The 16,898-nt window shown below is 41.9% G+C and overlaps 1 pseudogene; it reads right to left on the bottom strand.

Moving 5' to 3' along the window:
- Nucleotides 1–5,228: 5,228 nt before the first annotated feature.
- LOC116885848 overlaps nt 5,229–16,898 on the bottom strand; it is a 147,503-nt pseudogene continuing 135,833 nt past the window's right edge.

Genomic DNA, 16,898 nt, shown 5'->3' with positions numbered 1-16,898 from the left:
GGGTGAGGGAGGTGGGGGGTGGGGGTGGGGGGGTGAGGTTGGGAGGACACATGACACATGACACGGACGACACAACTCCAGGTTAACTCAAGGGCCATTTTTACAAGGGAATCTAGGGATGCCTGCAAATCAGATGTTTGTTTTATGATTGGGATCACTACTACAACATAAAAAGGCAGGGGTGATTATCACAGGCTTAAAAAATTATCTGTCCTTACCTAAGGTCTATTCAAGCTAACAAAGACTGATTTAAATATGTATGCCTAGCCTCCTTGTTTTTATTTTGCATTGTTAAGCTGTAGCTGTTTTTTGGTAAAGTGAATCATACAAGGAAATTGTTATGTTCTATGATAGGACACCACATAAAAATCAAAAACATTCCCAGTCTCTGTTGTTTTACCTTGCTACTGAAAGAGCATCAATTCGGAAATTGACAGTTATGTTGTAAAGTGTTAAAGATAATTAAGAAAGGCAAGTTAATAGTCACCTTATAAATGATCAAAGTCTTTAATATGTTCAGAACTATATTTATAGTCATGTTAAATACTCATGTAATTAATTGCATGAAGCTTTGCATAGCCTCCTGCTTGATGAGCAGATTATTAAAATCAGACAAGAATTGTTTGACCCAGATATTCTTTGTAGATACATACCCTCAAACCTGTCATAGATCTGCTGAATATGGCATTTAAGATATTTAAACTCTGAATGACAGAGACTCTCAGATCCTCATAATGACCCCCAAGGTCTCCAAGAAGATAATGGACGCAGCAACAAAGGACTCCACCTAATTGTGCTAATACTGGGCAAGATCTCCCCAGTGCCTCTCCGACTGCTAGGGCATAGCCTACACTCTGGGTAAGCAGCATGCTGGAGAATTGGTTGCCCCACTTTGCCTACACAAAGTAAGGTCAGCCCTTCCCATGCTCCTCCTGCACAGGAATGTATACCTTTGCCCACATCACCATGGAGACCAACAGGACCTTGGGATGGCTGTCTAGGTTATAGACTATGGATTAGTTCCTGTCATTTTAACTGCTACATGGTCTATTACAATTTATCCTTCTCAGGTCTGTGATCACATTGATGGCTAAACTAACTCTAACTTTGTCAGTTAGGCAACATCAGACAATCATTAATTCATTAGTTCATTAAAGCTAACAGGTTTATCTTGTTTTCAGGCTTCATATCAAAGGACAGACAGGTTTCAGATGTAACTTTTGACTAAACAAACAAGCTTTACAATGACTGTTCTAAATAGTAATTCCTTAGGTCTCTGATAAATGATTAAAAGTTGATACACAGTCTAAGGATAAAAACAAATATAACTTCTAAGGACCTTAAAAACTCCATAGAATATATAGAGACAAGGTGTGTTTTACATTTCTTCCCCTTTCTGTTCTGCTATTGTGATATTTCAGAAGTTCACTGTTTGATGGAGCACTGACTGCTTGTTACTCAGTAATAAGCTCAGGATTTTGTGTTTTCTTTGGTTGTCTTCTAAATATAGCTTAAAGATGCTTTTCATTAGGCTAAAACATCTTTCCAACCTATGCAGCTTGATCTCTGAACACACACACACACACACACACAACACACACACACACACACACACACACACACACTTATGTATTCATACATTCATATTCAACATGTATATGCATACAAATAAACACACATACACACACACACACACACACACATATTTAATGCCTTTTGAACCTAAAACTATAGTTTTTGCTGGAACTGTTTACTCCCATTGTCTTACAGATCCTGTTCAGTGTTTTTTCTAAATATGGATCTCAATACACTGGTAATGCTAACATATCTCCTTTTTAACTAAAATCTTGTGCAAACTTCAGGGAATAAAAGAAGTCCTAAGACTTGGATCCACCTGCCAGAAGTTAAAAGGACTCCACAAAAGTGTAGCCTATGTTTCTGTACCTGCCTATTCCTGAGAATGGGATTTCTCCTGGTTGTGGATTCCTCTCAAGCTGTGTTGATTCAGATAACCTCGATCGCTCCGCCCTGCAATGTCCTTGTTGTCCTTCTGAATAAACCTCCAATGCATCTGCATTCAGAAAAAAAGAATCGTGAAACACCCATGCTTACACATTGTACATTCACAAAGCTCTTGCCTGGATAATTTTAAACGTTTTATGCCAAATTTGTAATGTGGTTGTTTGTTGTTGTTGTAGTTTTTGTTTTGTTTTTTACCTTCCAAATGAAGTGAAATGTGTGTGTTATTTGAAAGGTTTTGGTTCTCCATGAAATATTTTATTATTTTCATTTTATCTATATTCTCCATCCACCCCTGTCCCCCATGTTAAAACTAAATAGCTTTAATGCTGAGTTTGGGTGACATTAATGTGTACATTGGAAGCACATTAGGATTTTGCTCCATTGAAGAAGATAACCTATTACAAGCAATTTCTGCTTTTAAATGGCTTAAAACAACTCTGCAAGATCACAGCTAATACAGATTCGGAGAGTTATTGGTGAACTCAGTGTCACTGAAACTTAAGGGATAAGACTGAATTAAAGTCTAATCAACACATAGCACAATATGTTTCTGCACCCTTTTTAACACTTAGATTAAAAGTCAAATCTAGAAGACTCAGCAAGCTACCCTGCATATTAATGAATTCTAGTTGACAATAAAGATAAAAATGTATGTAAATTTAAGAATCTACAGGTACTTAACTAGAGGCATCTCTCTTGTAACATGCTTTCGGCTTTTCTCTGTTTTCATTGTGCCTTATGTCTTACATGAGAAATATAGAATTACTATTCTAAATAAAGGGAATAATAACCCAAGAACTCAGGTTTCTCTGAAAAGCACAGACTCATAAATTCTTTCCTTAGCATTGCTAAGTTTAGCAAGTTACTCAGAAGTAGCCCTACTTTTACTCTTGGCCATTTGTCTGCATTTAACCACTTCTGATTTCAACATGGACATTCTAAAGAGTTCTCAGCTTTGCCAAATGTTTTTGCTTAATTTTAAAACAAGAAAAAATTAACCAGGTATGTTGGTTCAGTTCCAGTACTTATGAAGCAGAGGCATGAGAAACTCTAATATCAAGGCCGCCAGGGTTGCCGAAGGAGTTCTAGAACAGCCAGGGCAAAACAGAGGAACCTTATCTCACGAGAGGGGGGAGGGAGGGAGAGAGGGAGAGAGAATTTATCATAGTTCTTCTTACCTATGAAAAGAATCCTAAATGCTCTGTGATAATGACAGAAATTCTTTACATAGTATGTATAATTTCTGGCACTGTAGCCCCGATTTTAACTTAATCCCTTCTCTCAACAGTTTTAGCCATCTGTTCCTGTTCCTTTAACGCAACTCCTGTTCATCTTCCAGAAAGCAGACTTCATTGCTTGGCGTGAGGATGCCACTTCTTCCTACAGGGCGCACCCTTCTTGTTCTTCAAGCCCAGACAGCAGCTGTCCCATCTCTCGACCTCTGTAGTCTCATAGAGCAGAAATGAAGTTCTGTGCCTTCCTCTGTTCTGTTATGGAATTTTACTAACAAATATTGTTTAAGATTTGCTGTATTAAATGTGATTTATCAAACTTCATTTCAATGATGTTAAATTACTATACCTTTTCCTCTTTGTGCTATATATTCCTTACAGACAGAGAAACTGCTACATTCATTCTATATTTAGGACATACCTTATGCCATATAAAGTGACATATTTTCAGTCATGGATGTAGCTTAGTAGGAAAACACTTCCCTAGCATGCCTAAGGCCCTGGATATGATTCCTTGGACAAAAGATTAAAAAGACATACACAATCAAATTTTGGTCACTTGAAAACAAAAACAACAAAACCCTAAACTTGAAAAATCATGCAGTTCAGCCATACAAAGCTACTTATTAAATTTTGTGCATTTATCCTTTTGGGGAATATGAAGAAAGAGTACAATGCACTCTTCAATATCTAGAAGTTCAATGAGTCAACAGAATGACCAGAAGCTGACATTTGCCTCCATGTGCAGTTTTGGTCACATAAGAATGAAAAGAATATTATCTCAAATCTGCTTGTCAAATTCATTGAATGACTACAAACCTGAATTTTGTACATGGAATACTCGTTTGAAAATACCTACTTCCAAAATAAATTTATAAGTAAAAGTAGACTATGTTTGTATATTTAATGAAAAACTTAAGGTTAGTGCTTAGGTTAAAAATAATGAATGGAATACTTACATATAGCCATTCATGATACCCACGTCACACCTATTTTTCTGTAAACAACATTTGTTCTTACCTCACTGCAAAACATCCTGATTGTATTTCATTGGTCACATTGACATTAAATATTCATGAGTGGATAGTTTGTGCCTTCCATCTTGGGGTTGTGTCAAAGTTATCTTCTAATTGCCAGGTCTTTTCAGAGTGTCTCAGGTTTCCTAGATGTTTTTTGTCAGGAAGTTTTTAGAAGGAAAAGAAAGGTTTTCATCAGGAGACATGGAGGGGACAGTCAGGCCTGGAAGTGACACCTGTTTGGATGGGGCTGGGTGATCAGGTTAACTTAGATAAACTAGTTGAGAATCTATCTAGCTAAGGCCTAAGCTTTGAAATAGTAAAAGGTCTCTGTATGATTATTTGAAGAACTAGTTGGTCAAGGAATAGCTGCTGCTGCATTGATTTCCCACATTTTTTAATATATACAAAATCTTAATACTCTTTTTTGTACCTGTACATCCAAGAGACACTGTAAAATCTAGAGTACAACCTTCAGTCCAGAATACAAAATCAAAGAAACTGTCTTTGTCCTCTTCTTACCAAAGCCTTACCAAAGTCAGCTTTTCCCTAAGGCTGACTCTGAAGATATTTCCCAAAATACACAAACATGTGCTTTAACATACGGGCAGGTGGGAAAGAGGAGGGAGAATTCATGTGGTGGAGGGTCCAGTGTTCATCCATCTCTAAATGAAAAAAACTTGGAAATGCCCAGTGGTTACACATATCTGTAATCCCTACAATTGGGAGGCCTCAGAAATAGGAAGGTCCAAAGTTCAAGGCCATCTTTGGATATAGCCAATTGCTTGAGATACAAAAGACCCTGACACCCTTCCCCCCACCCCCCAAAAAAAGGAGGGAAGTATAAGGAGAAGGAATGGAGGAGAGAGAGAGGGAGGGGAAAAGCTAAAAGAATTATTGCTGGTGACTTGTCTAAGGTAGACTTGGTGCCAGCACACTGAATGGAAACATAAGTAATTTAAAGGTTCAGTAACTCCCTGGTGATTCGAAGACTCAGTTGCAGCAGTTCCATCACCAGCTCTGAGCAGTCACAGCCTTGCTCAGCCTTGGTCCACTCAATTTGCTGCACATGCGAATCTCTAAGACAGATTTTTTGCTCCTTTGGTTGAGAAGAAAATGACGAGTTTAACTATTCACAAAAAAAGAATAAAAACATTTTCAAAATGTATTAAGGTTGCAGTAATCATTTATGATTTTCTTTGTTCCTGGACCTGCCAAATGGGGCATACTGTGACTTTCACAGATCAATATACAGTGTAGGCTTGAAACTTACACGTGAAGAAACTGTTCAAGATAATAGGTCACCTAAGAGTCTTAAAAAGTGTTCAGAATTAATATTATGAAAGTATTTCAAACCTAAAAAATTTAAAGGTCCCAATAGCAGAAGAGATAGAAGATTAAATAAAAAAAAGGAGGGACACCTCAATGAAATTCAACTTAATAGTAAGCATTCATTAGAAAGAAAGTGAAGCAATATTTAAATGCCACAATGGAAGTTCATATTTTATATAATATAAAATATAATATAAAACTTCATATTTTATAAAATTATAATACAGTTATAGTAATAACCTGTGTGTAGCATAGAAAGTCAGATTACAGAATAACAGGCTTTTTAGTGTCAACAATAGGAGATTATTCAAGATTCAATAATAGGTCTTAAACATATATCACAACCTTCCTAGAATCCCCACTGTCAAACATGCTTCTAAGTTCAAGAAAGTGTTCTTGAAGGCTGAGAGATGTAATTAGTGTGAACCATCACCTATTATGTGAGAGACCCTAGTTTCTCTCCCTAGTGCCACGGCGGAAAACAAACATCTATATTCTTGAGTCAGTCTGTCCTTTTTATGTCCCTAGTAACATCACTGATTCAAAGGTGCACCTGTGGTGGCTCTTCCTGGTTGTCATCTTGACTACATCTGGAAGGAACTACAATCCAGAAATGGAAGGCTCCCCTGTGATCCAGATTTCGAGGCTGGAAGACACAGACTTCTGGCCTGGATCTTGCCAAGAAGACCTTGAGTCATAGCAGCCATGAAAAGCTTAGGACCAGGCAACTTAGTACCTGCCTTTAATCCCAGGGTGCCAGGGTCCAGCCTCGACACAGGATCGGGGTTCTCAACTGGAAGCAGGGATATCTGGAAGATGCATAATAAATATACACAGACTACTCTTTGGGTACAAACTGACAGGCAATTTCAAGGCTTAAAGCTCTCTCTCTCTCTCTCTCTCTCTCTCTCTCTCTCTCTCTCTCTCTCTCTCTCTCTCTCTCCCTGCTCTCTCAAAGCTTGAGGCTGCACACACACTACATTCTCTTGCGCAGTCTGCTTTTTTCTATTGTGCTTTTCTTTCCTCAAACTCCCACACCCATGCACACTTCTGTTCATTACCCTTTCATTCTCACACATGCTCTTCATACACACCTCACACATACCTCACACACACCACATGCACTCTCCTTTCACTCACACATGCTCTTCATACACACCTCACACATACCTCACACACACCACATGCACTTTCCTTTCACTCACACATGCTCTTCATACACACCTCACATTCTGTTTTCACTTACTCTTCACATGTTCTTCTCATGCTCTCTCACTCGCTCTCTCATTCACTCTCCAGCCTTTCTCTTGCCCCAGTCTTTTATTGATAAACCAGAAGCAGGTAGAAAAAAGACATTGTATAATCATTGCCAAATCAAATTCAAAAGAATAACCACATCCCACAAAGTATTAAGAATTATAATTGTTCCCCAAAGTTTCAAGCTTCCCCTATTCCCAGGCCTGTGGCCAAAATAATAATAATTATAAACTTATCATTATTTAAACTTTGACTTTTGACTTATTATACTTCAGAGCTCAAAGCTCCGAGGTCAGCTACTTGCATTTTCCTGTGAAGCTCTAATGATAAATGACATGGGCAAAGCTGCCAGGCAGTGGCCAGAAAGAATCATTAACCCTTAACTCAGTGATTCTGCTAGTTCTCTGTTCCTTGCACACAATGACTCTCATAAGAGTCCCAGTATTTTGACTTAGTTTTGCTAGTATATAATTTTATACATTCTATACTTCCTTATCCAGGAACCACTCTCAAATTTTATGTAAAACTTATTTCCTAGCTTCAATAACGTTTTCCTTTCTAGAGGTCCCAATGTTGGCTCTAATTCATTTTCCAATAACTTCTTTAAAGTTTCTTTACAAGTCACGCATTAATCTGGAACTATTATTATGCAGTTGTTACATTGTTTCCAAGATGAGAACACATAGCATGCACCTGGGCCTAGGGCTGTGCTGTGCCCCTATGCCTCAATTTCCAATTATTTAAGAATCATAACATCAAGGAACATCCAGTTTCACAGAATTCACCAGAGCATAAGGAGAAAGAAGTAGGAAAGTCAGATATAATAGAATAATTATGCACACCAAGGCCAACTGAAAGGCAGTCATGCCCAAATGAAATCTATACAGCCATCATTGTCCAGGGCTAAGGTTAGGAGAAATGGGAACAACCTTTTTTTTTTTTTTTTTTTTTTTTTTTACAAAGAGCTGCTGCGGGCTACTAAGATGTCTCCATCCCAGCCTACTGCAGGCAGCCTCTTATTTCAGAAGGTGGGTCCCGTGGAGGGATGTGTCTCCTGCTTCCTCAGGGTTCCAGAAGCCACCCTTCTTTACAAGGAGCTGCCACTGGCTTCTGAGATGTCTCCATCCTGGCCTACTGCTGGCAGTCCCTGTCATTGTATGTTGTCCCCAGCACCAGGGAATAGAGGCAAGGATATCTCTGTAGTTCAAGGCCTGCCTGGAACAAAGCAAGTTCCAAATCCAGGCGTGGTGGGACACATTTTTAATGTAGGCCACACCTTCTGCTGGAGGTCTATATAAAGACATTGGAAGGAAGAAGATTATTGCTCGAATGTCTGTTGGACCAGCTGAAACAACTAGCCCCGTGGGACTGAATAACCACTAAATTTTTGGACTTCCCATTCACAGCTGTTCATTGTTGGGTTCCTTGGACTACAGACTTTAAATTACAATAAATTGCCTGCTGGGGCCTCTTGGCCTGGAGAAGGTAGTGGTGGAGTGCACAGAGTAAGACTCTGGTGATGACTTTAAGGCCTGAAGGTCTCTGGATATTCTAGCTCTCTAACGGTACTGAAATGCTAATGATGACTTCTAAAACTTCCTAAAAAGTTTCTTGCTCCTTCTGACGGTAAAAGGGTGCTGGCTTAGATGATTAACACCTGTAGCCTGACAGCAGGAGATTAGGCAATGTGGCCTTTGCTCTGTCTTAGCAGGAACTGTGCTGCTCTAACATTCAGCCTACTTGTCAGAGGTCACAGAAAGAAAAAGGGACACTTAGAAAAGTGATTACAGCATTTATTACTAAGTTGTAAAATGTTTCCTATGAAAGCTACCTAAGGGGAAAAGTGGAAAGATTCTGGGAGGGGGGAAAGTTCTTGTAAGGGAAAAAAGGCTCTTTTCTATCTCTTTGTCCTCAGTACTTATACATCTTTCAGAACACATGATCACATGTTACAAAGTTCATCACAAGTTCACACAAAAAATCAAATTGTAAATTGAAATAGAAGTTTAAAACAGACAATGTTTACTTGCAAATCCATTAGGAGAAATTATCTGGCTAAGCATTCATCACCTGTCACAGCTCTTCAAGTTCACTGAAGGTTTAAAACCATAACTAAGTTATTAGTGAAGTTTTATATAGACAAACTCAGTCAATATTTTATCCTCTGTCCTAGCACCTATAATAAATCATTAGTTCCCTCTTTATGACGTTTGGTTAATTGTTTTACAACCTCTTGGAATGTGCTCTGAGTAGGAGAAAGTCTGGTTACCTTCTAAGAGCAATTAACTGGTGACACTTGGGAGACTGGCAAAGTTCTCACTGCAGCTTTGACTATCAGAAAAAGAGCTAATAGCAGTCCCACTATAAAAGGGTTTAATAATCACTGATATAATTTTAGGAATTCTTATAGGATCATTATTGAGATTTAAGAAGTCATCTTGATAGAGCTGCAGAGATCTGCTCCAAAGGGGTGTGCTATTACATAATGATAGGTTATATATGTTTAATAATAACAACAGGAAAAGCATTTTAATAGCAGGAATCTTTCCTAAAATAAATCCCTTACAGCCTTGCTTAATAAGGGCGGACCAGTTGCAGATTATATAATAATCCGAGGCTGGCCATCTCAGGATGATCACCCGCTAGTTATTAGCTTGTCCTGTTATGGCTCCTGACGATTCTCTTAATACATGGAGACATTCCGTAACTTCTGCTACTCTAGACAACTCTGACTAATTGTAGTGTTCTTGCTTGACTCACTTGACAGTTTTGCAGTAAGCCAGACTGGCTCCCTGGCAAAGGGTCTGTGCAGTTGCTGGGCTTTACAAAGTAAGTTAGGCCTTTGGCGCAGTGGGCCAAGTGGTTCTTGGCCACATAGGAACTGCTCCTCTCATCTTTTTGTCTGCCCGACACAGTCGACTTTGAACTTGGGTTGAGTAATCTTTCCCAGATGTCACCTAGGTACTGGTTCTTCTTCTGGGTCCAGGACCCAAAAGGCCCATTCCAGAACAGAGTCTCTATTGGGCTGGGAGTGGGGAGTTTAGGATCCAAGACACATCTTTTACAAGGCTACCACAATCCCCACTGGACGACCCCAGGCACAGGCTGGAAAAATGAACACAGAGGGACCTAAAATCGATTGCCAGGTGCCACGGGGATGCCTGCTGAAAAATTTATCCAAATTGAAAATTTCTCAGACCTTGTACCCCAAATGCCGCACATGTTCTTTGTTCTGTCCTGGCCACAGTAACTAGTCTAAATGGCCACTAGAAGGCACCCTAGAATTTAGTTAGCATCCTGTGTGATCCTGAAATTTTCTGCCAGCTTACTGGCAAGTGGCCTAAATTCCTTTATATCTGGGTTTTTTGGGAACTTCACTCTCATCCTTCCCTCTGTAATTATAGAACTTTTTCTAGGGACGCTGGCACGAATAGTTCAATAACATCCCTGTCACCCAGTGGGCACCTCGTTGTCTTAGACCATAATAACTCCAGGCTCCCCACTGGGGTGTCTCCTGGAAAATCTCAAATCTCTAAAGCTAACACCCGACTTGAGGGCATCAAAGCTAGTTCACCTCTGCAAGAAGGTCTGGATTCAGTACCCATTAGAACATGACTCCAAGTGGACACTTAATGGCACATTAGATCCAATTATCTCACGGGATCTTCATACACACTGCCAGCGGTCTGGTAAATGGGAAGAGGTTCCCTATGCCCAAGCATTTACCTATGTTTGCTCCAACCCCTCCGTGTGTTCTTCTTGTTCCCTGACCCAATTTCTCTTTGCAAAGAAACCTCTACCAGATGACACTACAACCTTCGATCCAGCTAATGAACACCCTCCTTTCTGCCATGGACCTGTTTCCACGCCTCTGAAACCCCAAACCACTGCACATTCTCTTCTCCAGGCTACCCCAGAGCCTCCTTGTCAACCTCTCCAGATCCTTCCCATCCCCTGTGACAGCTGCAGGTCCTCCAATCATCCTTCATAGCACCTTTACCCCCCCACCCGTCTCCCAATCACTGCTCCAAGGCCACAGTCAAACCCCCAAATCCTTCTCCCCTGGGGCACCTGACTCACATCCTTCCCTTTAAGGAAGTTGGGGGTAGATGGCCTTGTCAGAGTCATGTTCCTTTCTCTCGAGTGAACTTTCTCAAGTAGAAAACAGACTGGGTTCCTCCACCTCCCACCTCCTCTGCCTTTATTAAAGAGTTTCATACATTACTCAGTCTTATAGCTTGACTTTCCACGATGTACACATGATCCTCACTAATAATTTACTTCCTGACAAATGCATGCAAGTTTGGGAGTAGGCAAGAGTACATACAGATGAAACTAATCAAACAGATGGGACATATCCAATCAGATCTCAGGATCTGACCAAGATCCTCGATGGAATTATAATTCTGCAGGTTGTATTTTACCCAGAGATAGATTCATAACCTACCTCCTGGCTGGTCTCTGTAGGGCAGCCTTAAAACCAGTAAATTTCAAAAAACTCCAAGAGATCATCCAGGACAAACAAGAAAAGCCATCTCCGTTTTTACAATGCCTTCAAAGGCCTTATTACATTATACTAATCTAGACCCTGAAAACTCAGAAGGTAAGCAACTTCTGGTGACCTACGTTTTCCCCCTGAGCTACCCTGTCATAAAAAATAAACTGAGGTGGTTGGAAAGGGGGCCTAACTCCACAGGCAGAAGGTTTGGTGCTGTCCTTCAGTGTGTACCGTGAGAGAGATGAGAAGGCCTGCAGACAAAAATACCATATGCCAGCAAAGGCTGTCTGACCAGCCCCAGCCACTGCCCTGGACTCTTGGTCTTCTAAGGCTCAGAGACCACCAGGCCCTTGCTATAGAGGTGGTCAACATGGTCCATTGGGCAAGGGCTTTCCCTAACTTCCACAAGCCAAAGGGGTCATGTCCTAGGTGCCATCAGGAGGAACACTGGGCTGCTGATTGCCCTCATGTTGTGTAGGACAGAAGGACACCACTCCCAGGTAACCCTCCAGCCGATCTCCTAGGCTTGGCTATGGATGACTGAAGAGGCCCAAGCTCTCTTGACCTGACCACGGCCATCATTAGCAGGAAGCCCTAGGTAGTAATCATGGTATGTGGGTGGCCCATCTTCTTCCTTTTGGACACTGGGGCCACTTACTCAGTCCTGACAGAGTTTTTGGAGACCCACTTACCTCTCTTGCTTTCCTATCATTGGGGTAGAAGCACAACCTTATCTTCCTCACCAGACCCCACCACTTAGTTACATTTTTAGGGGTGTACCTGTCACCCATTCCCTTTTGAGAGTGCTGCCATGTCCTGTCCCCTTATTGGGAAGAGATCTAGCTAAGTTGGGAGCCTCTATTTCCTTTGCTCCTCCCATTCACCTAAACCCAAGCTTGCCAGCAGTTCCTCTGCTCCCTGTTCTAGCCATTCAACCCATTAACCCTAACATGTTGTTTCCTTTATCAGCTTCTCAGGTAAACCCCTGAGTCTGGGATGTCCAGAACCCCTCTGTTGCTAAACATCAGTCTCCTGTTGCCCTCCAATTACTGGACCCTACCATGTACATAACCCAAGCTCAAGACCCCCCTCCCCAGGGCCTCAGGGAGCTTAAGCCTATCATTTCTGACCTCTTAAGAAAAAAAAAAAACTCCTTCGCCCTACCTCTTCTCCCTTTAACACCTCTACACTAGCAGTTAAGAAGCCTAATGGAACCCATTGCCTGGTACAGGACCTCAGCACAATGATTCTGCAGGGGTTCCCTCCATCCTGTTGTGGCTATTCCTTATACCCTTCTTCCCACTATCTCCTTCTTCCCATTTCTCAGTCCTTGATCTCAAGGATGTATTTTGTTTCTATCCTCTAGGTGCCCAGTCTTAGAACATATTTGCCTTTACCTGGACAAATCTGGACACCCACTTTTTACCCAACTCACCTGGACTGCTCTACCTCAGGGTTGTTGGGACAGCACACACCTTTTGGCCAGGCCCTGGCTTCTGACTTACTTTCTGTGTCCCTCCATGAATCTAAGGTTGTCCACTACATAGATGATATCCTTCTCTGTAGCTTTCCTCTAAAAATTAGCCAAGCTGACATCTTCTCTGCTCTTCTAGATTTCCTTTCCAGGGAGGCTACAGGGACTCACCTTCTAAAGTCCAACTGTCCACTCCTCAGGTCACTTATTTGAGACTAGTAATTAATTACCCACAAAGCTATTACCATAGATAAAAAGAATCTGGTTCCAGTCTCTAACTGGTTCTTCTACAAAAAGAAGATATTTTATCATTCCTAGAAATAGCTAGTTTTTTTTGTCCTTGGGTTTCTTTCTTTTCTCTCCTTTCCTGCCCTTGATATGAAGCAGCATTAGGCCCCCCCATGAACCTTTCCAAAACTTGTTACCAAGCCCTTTTCAAAGCCTCCAACAGGATCTCCTTAAGGCCCCGGCTTTCCCCTCTGACCCGAAACTTGTCCTTTTTTGCCCTCTGCACAACTGAAAAAAGGGATTTTTGCCCTTGAGTCCTAGGTCACCAAACTGGGACCCCTTTTGCATACTTGTCAAAAAAAACTAGGTCTAACCATCTGGGGATGGGCACCTTGTATTTGTACCTTAGCAACCACTGAGCTCCTTATTCGAGAGTCAAAAAAACTAATTTTGGGTTGCCTATAGCTGTTTTCTCTTCTCAAAACCTGTCACAACTCCTAACTTACAAAGGCTTACAGAATCTACCTCCCTCTAGGGTTCTTTCTCTTCAGGTAGCACCAATAGAAGACACTACACTCACCTTTCAATCATGTCTGCCTCTTAATATTTCCAATCTTCCTCCTCAACCAAATACTAACCACTCCCTATCTCACTCCCGGAATGAGAGTTTAGAGGAACTATTACCTCATCCTTCACACATACAGGAGGGCACATTGCCTCAGGCCATCTACACCTGGTATACAGATGGCAGCTCCTTTCTATATGAAGGGGCCAGAAGAGCTGGCTATGCCATAGTGTCAGACACCAAGGTGGTTAAGGCCTAGGCCCTCCCTGTTGATACCACCAATCAACAGGCTGAACTAATAGCCCTTACCAGTGCCTTTCAACTGGCACAGGGACAATCCCTAAACATCCATACAGACTCCAAGTAGGTTTTCCATATCCTACTGTCCCATGCTGTTATCTGGAAGGAGAAGGGTTACTTAGACAAAAGGAGGATCAGTAACTAATGCAAACCAAATTATGGACCATGCTAAAGGACTCCCATCTCCCCACAGCTGCTGGGATTGTCCACTGCAGATCCCACCAGACAGATGACTGTATTGTCTCCAAGGGAAATAACCAAGCTGATGAGGCTGCTAGAGCTGCGGCCCTTAGAGGCTTAGACTCGTCTCACCCTCCCCAGGACATTCTCACACTACAACCCACATCCCTGCCCTCACCCTGTGACACTCCTCAAACTCTGTCCCATCTTCACCAACTCTTCATCCCAACAGGCCAAGCATTTCTTATTTTGTTAAAACCCACCTGCAGCCTACTTCCTGAGGACCTTAGTTTCTTAAAATCTATCACTGCCTCTTGCAAAATCTGTCAGATGTCAGACTCCAACTCCAGGTATCTTATCACCCCTTTCCTACCCTTCAGGCTAGAGGTCCCTTCCTGGAACAGACTGGCAACTTGACTTTCCCACATGCCCACTGTCAAATGTGACAAATACCTCCTGGTCTTGGTGGACACCTTCTCTGGGTGGGTGGAGGCATTTCCCACAATTAACAAAAGGGCTCACACAGTCTCTGATCTCCTCCTCCGAGAGATCATCTCCCAATTTGGTGTCCCAGCCTCCTCCAGTCAGACAATGGTCCTGAATCTTACCTCCCAAATTTCTCAAACTCTATCTAAGGCCTAGAGATCCCCTGGCATTTTCATATTTCCTAGCATCCCCAGTCTTTAGGTAAGGTAGAAAGAACCAATTGCTCTTAAAAAACACTCTGGTCATGCTGTCACAGGAACTTTATCTTGATTACGTAAAACTCTTATCCCTGGCTCCTTTAGACTAAAAGCTCAAGCTCTCCCCAAGTGACCTCTCTTCATCTCACCCCTTAAACTCATGTGTGGATGTTCAGTTCTAACTCCTGGATTTTCACCTAAATGCTCTCCCCTACCCAATCACCTACTCACCCTACTACTTTGCCACTTCTGCTCTCTCCTATGGAACTTTGCTGACCACCATCTATCAAGGCCACATGCTGTCCCCTGTCCACTGTCTGTCAACATTGGAGACCAAGTTCTTCAATCTCCTCCAGATCATCAGCCCTACCCCTCTCTCCTAAATGGCAGGGCCTTTTCAAGGTAATTCTTGTGGCTCCTACAGCTGCTAAACTCAAGGCACTCTCTCATTGGGTCCACCTGTCTTACCTAGAACCTTTCAGGCCTTCACCTAAAAATTCTTCATACATGTTGATCCTAACAGCACCATGTTCTATTAAGCTCCAGAAGACATAGTGACCACCTACCTTGTCCCGAATCCCAGAAAATGAGACTCCACTCCAGCAGCTGTACTTGGCCCCACTGGATTAGACACAGGCTTCTCATCCTACCTCTGCTATTTGTTTCCATCCAGCGTAGCCCTTACATCTGGAGATTTGAGGTTCAAGAAACCTACACTGATAACAGTCTTTCAAAACAGGGTCAGGAAACTGCTCCATAGCCAGATGCCAGGAACTGATCCCAATTGCTGTCATCCCTGTATCTGTATCCCATTTAAATATTATGATCTCTTTGCTGGCTTTCTATTTGACCAGACAAAAGATAACTGTAAAAAATGGCCAGATGAATATGGGGGCTGCCCATATGGGTCTTGTCAGATACATATGCTAGAATCATAGACCAATCACCTCTATCAACAATGGAAGACACTCTTTCTCTACACACAAGACCCATGGAATCCCAGGTAGGAGACAGGAGTTGTTGGTAAGCTGTACCATAAAAATCAATCCAGGTCTCCAGCAAGTACTATCTGCATCCAGAGAAAATATGTCTCAATTGGCCAACCTCTAGAGATCAGAAAAGTAGGAGAAGTAATCAAACACTCGTCTGAGGTCCTTATGTCCTTGATATTACCCCTCAAAAATGGCACTAACTTGTCATTTTGCCTTTTGCTTCAGACCTTGACATCAACACACCAACTCCTTCATGTCACCTGACATGGTTGCTTTAAAAATTGCTGGCTATGTGTAACCCCTGGAACTAACTCAATATTGCCTCTTACAGCCTCTCCTATAATTCTGCCAAGTAACCTTAACTCGACTGCCCTGACTCTGATGTTTCAATGATTCCATACCTTTTCTCTATTCCTCTTTTTGGTGTGGCAGACTGTTTTGAGACCTCTGGGATATGTTCTGTAGGAATGCTAAGCTCCCTAGACTTCAATAGAACAATAACCCTTGACACCTCATCTCTGCCATAGTGCCCTGCAGACCAAAACACACCAATTCTTTGTGGCACTCAGGTGTATCATCGCCTACCTGTCAGCTGGTCAAGAGTTTGCATGTTGGTATTTCTTTTCCCTGAACCAGGAGTAATCCTGGGAAACAAGGCCCTGCCAACCCCAGTTGTAGATATGATGGCTGCCCAACATAAGAGGGAAGTTCAGGTTGTGCCACTCCTGGTCTCTGTGGGAGTAGACATAGGTGCTGGTACTGGAATTACAGGATAACTACTTCCATAACCCAATATGATAAGTTCATTTCTGAGCTTGAAACTGATTTTCAAGAGATGTCTGAGACCACGCTTACCATCCAGAAATAGATCAATTCTTTGGCAGCTGTGGTACTTCCTAACTGATGGGGGGCTAGATATCCTGAGAGCAAAAGAAGGTGGTCTTTGCCTGTTCCTCCGAGAAGAATGCTGTTTCTACGTCAACCAATCTGGGATAGTGAGGAATAAATTCCAGCAGCTACAATCAGACATACAGAATTTCAGGAATTGCGAGGCCTCTGATTCCTAGATTTTTGAAAACCCTAAATGGAAGTGGATACTCCCTTTCATAATGCCTTTCC

The sequence above is a fragment of the Rattus rattus genome, chromosome 16, assembly GCF_011064425.1.
Source record: "Rattus rattus isolate New Zealand chromosome 16, Rrattus_CSIRO_v1, whole genome shotgun sequence".
NCBI classification, from domain to species: domain Eukaryota; kingdom Metazoa; phylum Chordata; class Mammalia; order Rodentia; family Muridae; genus Rattus; species Rattus rattus.
The sequence above is the reverse complement of the archived record's forward strand: the minus strand, read 5'-3'. Positions and strand labels throughout refer to the sequence as shown.